Source organism: Bison bison, unplaced genomic scaffold (genome assembly GCF_000754665.1).
Source record: "Bison bison bison isolate TAMUID 2011002044 unplaced genomic scaffold, Bison_UMD1.0 scf7180017861528, whole genome shotgun sequence".
Taxonomy (NCBI): Eukaryota; Metazoa; Chordata; class Mammalia; order Artiodactyla; family Bovidae; genus Bison; species Bison bison.
In genome coordinates this window covers 34,050-42,314 of record NW_011492100.1, presented here as the reverse complement: position 1 = coordinate 42,314, position 8,265 = coordinate 34,050, and the positions used below count along the sequence as shown (strand labels likewise).

General features: G+C 46.2%; 1 protein-coding gene across 1 annotated transcript in view; it reads right to left on the bottom strand.

The window, feature by feature from the left end:
- The window catches only part of MUC3A (mucin 3A, cell surface associated), a 55,884-nt gene that overhangs the window by 13,795 nt on the left and 33,824 nt on the right, over positions 1-8,265 (bottom strand). The window lies entirely within an intron of this gene.

Here is an 8,265-nt window from a genome sequence, read left to right as displayed (position 1 = left end):
AAGACACTGTGGATTCTGACAGAACTGATGAGGTGGTGAAGCTCCCAGGGACTGTGGTGGGGGAACCCTCAGAAGAGACTGTAGATTCAGACAGAACTGATATGGTGGTGGAGCTTCCAGAAATTGTGGTTGGAGAAGCCTCAGAAGAGACTGTGGATTCAGACTGACCAGATGTGGTGGGGGAACTCTCAGAAGACACTGTGGATTCTGACAGAACTGATGAGGTGGTGAAGCTCCCAGGGACTGTGGTGGGGGAACCCTCAGAAGAGACTGTAGATTCAGACAGAACTGATATGGTGGTGGAGCTTCCAGAAATTGTGGTTGGAGAAGCCTCAGAAGAGACTGTGGATTCAGACTGACCAGATGTGGTGGGGGAACTCTCAGAAGACACTGTGGATTCTGACAGAACTGATGAGGTGGTGAAGCTCCCAGGGACTGTGGTGGGGGAACCCTCAGAAGAGACTGTAGATTCAGACAGAACTGATATGGTGGTGGAGCTTCCAGAAATTGTGGTTGGAGAAGCCTCAGAAGAGACTGTGGATTCAGACTGACCAGATGTGGTGGGGGAACTCTCAGAAGACACTGTGGATTCTGACAGAACTGATGAGGTGGTGAAGCTCCCAGGGACTGTGGTGGGGGAACCCTCAGAAGAGACTGTAGATTCAGACAGAACTGATATGGTGGTGGAGCTTCCAGAAATTGTGGTTGGAGAAGCCTCAGAAGAGACTGTGGATTCAGACTGACCAGATGTGGTGGGGGAACTCTCATGAGACACTGTGTGTTTTGACAGAACTGATGAGGTGGTGAAGCTCCCAGGGACTGTGGTGGGGGAACCCTCAGAAGAGACTGTAGATTCAGACAGAACTGATATGGTGGTGGAGCTTCCAGAAATTGTGGTTGGAGAAGCCTCAGAAGAGACTGTGGATTCAGACTGGACAGATGTGGTATGGGAACTATCAGGAGACACTGTGGATTCTGACAGAACTGATGTGGTGGTGGAGCTCCCAGGGACTGTGATGGAAGAACCTTCAGAAGAGACTGTGGATTCAGACTGACCAGATGTGGTGTGAGAACTCTCAGAAGACCCTGTGGGTTCAGATTGATCAGATGTGGTGATAAAACTCCCAGGGACTGTGGTGGGAGAAGCCCCAGAAGAAACCGTGGGTCCAGACTGATCAAAGGTGGTGGTGGAGCTCAGTAAGACTGTTGTTTGGGAACCCTCAGAAGATACTGTGGATTCTGACAGACTGATGTGGTGGTGGAGCTTCCAGAAATTGTGGTTGGAGAAGCCTCAGAAGAGACTGTGGATTCAGACTGACCAGATGTGGTGGGGGAACTCTCAGAAGACACTGTGGATTCTGACAGAACTGATGAGGTGGTGAAGCTCCCAGGGACTGTGGTGGGGGAACCCTCAGAAGAGACTGTAGATTCAGACAGAACTGATATGGTGGTGGAGCTTCCAGAAATTGTGGTTGGAGAAGCCTCAGAAGAGACTGTGGATTCAGACTGACCAGATGTGGTGGGGGAACTCTCATGAGACACTGTGGATTCTGACAGAACTGATGAGGTGGTGAAGCTCCCAGGGACTGTGGTGGGGGAACCCTCAGAAGAGACTGTAGATTCAGACAGAACTGATATGGTGGTGGAGCTTCCAGAAATTGTGGTTGGAGAAGCCTCAGAAGAGACTGTGGATTCAGACTGACCAGATGTGGTGGGGGAACTCTCAGAAGACACTGTGGATTCTGACAGAACTGATGAGGTGGTGAAGCTCCCAGTGACTGTGGTGGGGGAACCCTCAGAAGAGACTGTAGATTCAGACAGAACTGATATGGTGGTGGAGCTTCCAGAAATTGTGGTTGGAGAAGCCTCAGAAGAGACTGTGGGTTCAGACTGACCAGATGTGGTGGTGGAGCTCAGTAGGACTGTTTGGGAACCCTCAGAAGACGCTGTGGATTCTGACAGACCTGATGTGGTGGTGGAGCTTCCAGTGACTCTTGTGAGGGAACTCTCAGAAGAGACTGTGGATTCAGACTGACCAGATGTGGTGTGTGAACCCCCAGAAGAGACTATGGATTCAGACTGACCAGATGAGGTGATGGAACTCCCATGGATTGTGGTGTGGGAATCCTCAGAAGAGAGTGTGGGTTCAGACTGACCAGAAGTACTGGGTGAACTTTCAAGGACTGTGGTGAGTGAACCATCAGAAGAGACTGTGGATTTAAGCTGACCAGATGTGATATGGGAACTTTCAAAAGAGGTTGTGGATTCAGATTGATCAAATGTTGTGGTGTAGCTCAGATGGACTGTTGTTTTGGCACCCTCAGAAGACACTGTGGATTTAGACTGACCAGGTGTGGTGGTGGAACTCCATAGTACAGTGGTGAGAGAACTTGCGGAAGAGACTGAAGATTCAAATGTACTGGAAGTCGTGGGGGAGTTTCCAGGGACTGTGCTGGTAGCATAAATATTTGTGTAATCTGTTATTGTCCCTGAAATAAAAGAAATTGTAGTTTGTCAGGATTTGAAAGGGATGCAGTTTTTTTCATCTTTGATGTATTCAATTTCAAAGGACTATTATTTTGAACAAATATGAAATGTGTGTAAAGAGTGTCTTTATTGAATGTTGTCACTGTTTGTCTAGAGTCTTGAGTGCTGCTTGATTCACCAGGACCAGAATATACTGAAGCTTTTACATTATCAGTGGTATTTAAGGAGGCAGATGGAACTGAAAGATTTGATAATTCTTAGATTCTTTTAGGAAAAATGAATTGCCTTCTAGTCAATAGGGTGATGGTCCATCACTCTAGACGTGTAGGTGTCACCAGGACTTGTGGGGGCATTTTTGGTTGAGATGTTTGTAGAGAACATCATGAGTTTGGAAAACTCAGAGATGACACTACTATGGTCTATGATTTTGTTATTGCATTTAGTGGCAGTCTGTCCCAGGCTGCCTGGGACATGGCTGGTCAGTCTGTTACCCTGAAGCATGGCTTTCCTTTCCAAGGGTTTAGGAAGTGTCAGGGCATCTGTAGATTTGGACAATTTACCAATGGTAATCTAGAAATTTGGTCGCTTCTGTTAAATATAGAAAATTTATAGAGCAAGATATTAATATCTCTAGCTAATATTCTGGGAGCTGATTGTGTTTTATGACTTGAATTGTTAGTTATGGCTGTGGTTGTGGATTTTGACAAATCTGCATGTTTGTACATATATATACACACACACATATATATACACATGTGCATGCTCAATGACTTCAGCCATGTTTGACCCTATGTGACCCTATGTACTATGGCCTGCCAGGCTCCTCTGTCCTAGGGATTTTCCCAGCAAGAATACTGAAGCGGGTTGCCATGTCCTCCTCCTGATCCAGGGATGGAAACTGCATCTCCTGCAACTCCTGCACTGCAGCAGATTCTTTACTGCTGAGCCACTAGGGAAGCCTATGTATATATACTCACACATACATACATACACACACACACACACATATACGTATATACCATTTTTCTCAATCCATAGTGTCATCTGCAAACACTTGAACTGAGAATGCCTCCACTTCAAGTATATATGTCTACTTTTGCCCAATATTGCCTGTGCATTCCTCCCTGGGCACCCTGGGACATGTGCGTCTCCTTGGGTACCTGGCATAAATTCTAGCGGATAGTTGTACTCACACAAATGCCCCCTGCACATTCCTTTTGCCCCTCACATTTTGTGATCTGCAGGCCACATGATCCCCTCCATCCTCTGGCCAGTACTTAGTCAGACAAGTCTCTCTTCCCATCCTTTACATCTAAGGTTCCTCCTCTACCCCAATACTTCCTACTGACCCCGAAGGAATAGGAGAGCTGTTACCCTGGACAATTCATCGCCTGTCCTCTCTCTCCAGATACACTTACACAGGGACTAGCCACTCTACTGGAATGCTGCCACCTCTACCTGGCTGTCCTGTGTTCATCACAACTGCCCAGGTAAGCTCTTCCTCCCCCAGCTGGTCCCACAGCCCACTCAAAGAGTTGCAACTCTCCAATAATGGGAGCTGGGCTTGCACCCTGGGGCTGGAGGGCTTCTTTTGTGTTCCCTGGGCCACTTAGAACATGTGGCTGCATGTGTGGAACTCTATTTTCCTATGAAAGGTGGAACTATAACCCCTGGCTCCTCTTCACTGTGCCTGTAAGGTGAATAAGATCAAATATGGAAAGGATCTTTGAGACAGTTACACCATATATCTAGGGATTATTAGGAATTCCACAGGATAGTGTACAGGAAACTTCCTAGAGAGGTCAGGGAATGTGGCCTATCGTCCCTCCTATCAGTCCCCCACTCCTCTGCAGATACCCTGGGGCTGCATGTTTCTCATCTCCCAGGAAGGTGGTCTTTGGCCCCTGGCAGAGGGGACAGTGGAAGCCGTCAGGGCAGCAGGACCCTCTACCATCCCAGATGCTCCCATTTTCAGAGGGTCCTTAAAAAGGCAGACAGTCTCAGGGCGAGACCAGGAGCTGGACCAGGACTGGAGGCCATGAGAGTGGACCATTAGTGAAGACATGTCATTCACACCAATGGTTCTGGATCATTGGCTTTGCAGAGCTTCCATCAGAACTTTAGGGGAAAAGTGATATCAAATCATTGATTAAGGTAGTTCAAATCAAAGGTGCCATAATGCCTATGATTTGTAGGATTCTAAATGCATGATACTAGATGCTTGGGGCTGGTGCACTGAGACGACCCAGAGGGATGGTACAGGGAGGGAGGAGGGAGGGGGTTTCAGGATGGGGAACCTGTATACCGGTGGTGGATTCATGTTGATGTATGGCAAAACCAATACAATATTGTAAAGTAATTAACCTCCAATTAAAATAAATAAATGTATATTTTTTTAAAAAAGGAAAAAAATTAATGTAAAAATCTTGACAAGATTACTTGGTTCTTTTTAAGTCAGTAGATATGTTTGTTTTGTCCAGTTCTCTTGCACAGAGCTGACTCATTAGAAAAGATCCCGATGCTGGGAAAGAGTGAAGGCAGGAGGAGAAGGGGATGACAGAGGATGAGATGGTCGGATGGCATCACCAACTCAATAGACATGAGTTTGAGTAAGCTCTGGGAGATAGTGAAAGACAGGGAAGCCTGGTGTGCTTCAGTCCATCGGGTCTCAAAGAGTTGGACACGACTGAGCAGTTGAACAACAACTTGCCTACCAAGTGAAAGAGAAGGTGCTGAGCTGGAGGCTGCGAAGGGTAGAGGTGGAGGCATCCTTGAGTCTTGGGTATAGGAAGGATCAGAAAGAGAGAGTACACATTGAGGGCTTTAGTCAACCCAAAACAAACTGTAACACGGCTCAGAGTAAACCCAGGCTGGTGGACAAATGGGCCCCCACCCCTCAAGGACGCTCCTGGCCCTCCCCCGACCAGTGCAATTCTAGAGCATCAAGGCCCATTTAAGGGACACGGGGTGTGGGGAGGGGGAGGAGGAGGGAGGGAACTGTCCCTCTGCCTTTCTCGGAAGGCTTCAAAATGAAAGTAAAAGCCAAGCTCTCTTTTTGCTTCCTTCTTTAAAAAGAAAGGGTTTTGTGGACTTAGGTATTATAAGTTTTAACGGGCTTTTAAAGTTATAAAAGTAGACTATTTTTGTTGTCACATGTCAAGAATGAGAAAGCATATAAAGGCAATTTATGATCCCTAACTGAAGCATAAGAATGAGTAGAGGTGGAGAGAGGTGACATTTACTGGCTGCCTATCAAATTCCTGAGTAGTCGTATCACACTGTAATTCAATGACCGTGTATGTAATTGCCTTTGCTCCTTACTGATAACAGAGGAAATATTTCTGCCATATTCAGCTGGACCCAGAGCAGATGCTCCATGAGGAGGTCTTGGATAAAGGAGTGAATGAACACTGAAAATTCTGTCTGATACTTTTTGTAAGTTATTTAGTGTCATCTCAGGAGGAAGACGTGACTATTCCTGTTTCACAACTGAATTGAGGTTCTAAGGGTTAAATATCTTCCAAGTTCACCCAACTGGAAAGATAGAATTCAAGCACAATCTGAAGGTAGCTTTTACTTTCAGCATGAGGAAGGGGTTTGCAAAGAGGAGAAGAACAAGGAAAGGTTTCAAGTTTAGGGAACAGCATGTGTGGAGGCTCAGAGTACATGTTTGGATTGAAGCTGGATGTTGAGAGACCAGAGGAGGCAGAGAGAAGGTTGTCAAGGTGAGTGTGAAGCCAGCTCTGGACTTGACTCAGCAATAGTGAAGAGTGTCCAGAAAAGGCCATGGTCACAACTGTGCGTTAGGAGCAGAACCTGGAGAGAAGGGATGGTGAGGGCAGGGGACGATTGATGAGCCCACGGCAGCACCTTCACTGGGGGCCCCAGTGAAGGCCAGGACACACGCTGGCACAGTCTCTGAACAGGCTTTCTTTTATCTTCACTCCTGAATCCGCACCGTTTACTCCAGTTTCCTGCCACTCACGTGTCTACTACAGCTGCGACCAGCTTGAGCACCCCAATCCCTGTCCATTTCACAGTTTCCCTTGCTCCTGGAATCTCTCATCTCCTTCAGATTCTAAGACACCACTGCCTCCTAATCACCCTTTTTCTCCTCCCTTGTTCTTTCCTGTTCAGTATCTAAGTGAGCAGAGTAGAAAAGAGTCTGATGCTGGGAACGATTGAAGTCAAAAGGAGAAGGGAGCAGCAGAGGATGAGATGGTTAGATAGCATCACTGACTAAGCGGACGTGAATTTGAGCAAACTCCAGGAAATAGTGAAGGACAGAGGAGCCTTGGGTGCTGCAGTCCACGGTGTCGCAAAGTGTTGGATGGGACTGAACAACAACAGCAACGTCTAAGTGAAACCCTCAAGATAAAGGCTCCGCCGTATCCCTCATCTTCCCAGCAGCAATCCCCTCTGTGCGCAAGGCTTTAACTCATTTCTGGGAGGGACAAGGAAAAGCCACCATAGGGAACTTCTCTGGTAGTCCAATGGCTAAGATTCCCTGCTTCCAATGCAGGGGTCCCAGGTTCAATCCTTGGTCAGGGAACTAGATCCCACATGCCACAACTAAAGATCCCAAGTGCTGCAACTGAGACCCAGCCCAGCCAAATAAAATAAATACATAAATATAAATATTTTTTAAAAGGGAAGTAGGCCCCCTAGACAGCGCTGCCCTGGTGAAGTTGTTCAGAACCCTCCCAGCCCAAAATTCTGGTGGCCACAACATCTCCAAAGGATGTGGCAGAGAACTTGAGCAAAGTCTTCCCAGAGTCAACCTCCAGGGTCAGGGGTGTTCCACTAGGAAGCTGAGCCAAGGAAAAACACAGAAGTTCTCCAAAGGAACAATTTACATGGCCAATAAGCCTACAAGAAGAAAATGGTCAACTTCACTAGAAAGCAAAGATTTTCAAAACAAAGCAAGATACTATTTATCTTTACTTATCACATGGCATCCCCTCTGTGATGTTAAGTGATGTAGCTGGTATTGGTTGGGGAATAAGATGCTAACGGACGTTTACTGAGTATCTTATTTCTAAAAGATAATTTGAAAATGTACCTTAGGGATCATGGGCTGACTCATACCATTTCAGTGATTCCTCTTCTAGTTACTAACCCTGAAGAAAAGGAGCCTGACGCAGATTTTTGTTAAAAAAAAATTTCTTTACAGCAATGTTTATTACATCATTATCTATTATAATGAAAACTTGGGGAAAGCCTGTCTAAGAATAGAAGAATAGGAGACTGGTTAGATGGCTAGGGTATTCCATACAATTGAATATTGATCAGTCATTAAAATAGAAACTGCCCATAGAATAAATCTAAATAGTTATTTGGGAAAAAACTAAAATGTTAACAATGTTTATCTGAGTGGCAGGCTTAAGGGAGATTTTCCTCCTTTGGTCTGTCTATATTTTCTGAATGTTGTACCATAAATAGGCATTCCTGATATAATATTTAAACACAGTAACTGCTACTGCTGCTAAGTCGCTTCAGTCGTGTCTGACTCTATGCGACCCCATAGACGACAGCCCACCAGGCTCCCCTGCCCCTGGGATTCTCCAGGCAAGAACACTGGAGTGGGTTTCCATTTCCTCCTCCAATGCATGAAAGTGAAAAGTGAAAGTGAAGTCACTCAGTCATGTCTGACTCAGGGACCCCATGGACTGCAGCCTACCAGGCTCTTCCGTCCATGGGATTTTCCAGGCAAGAGTACTGGAGTGGGGTGCCATTGCCTTCTCCTAAACACAGTAAAGGTATATGCTATAAAAATAA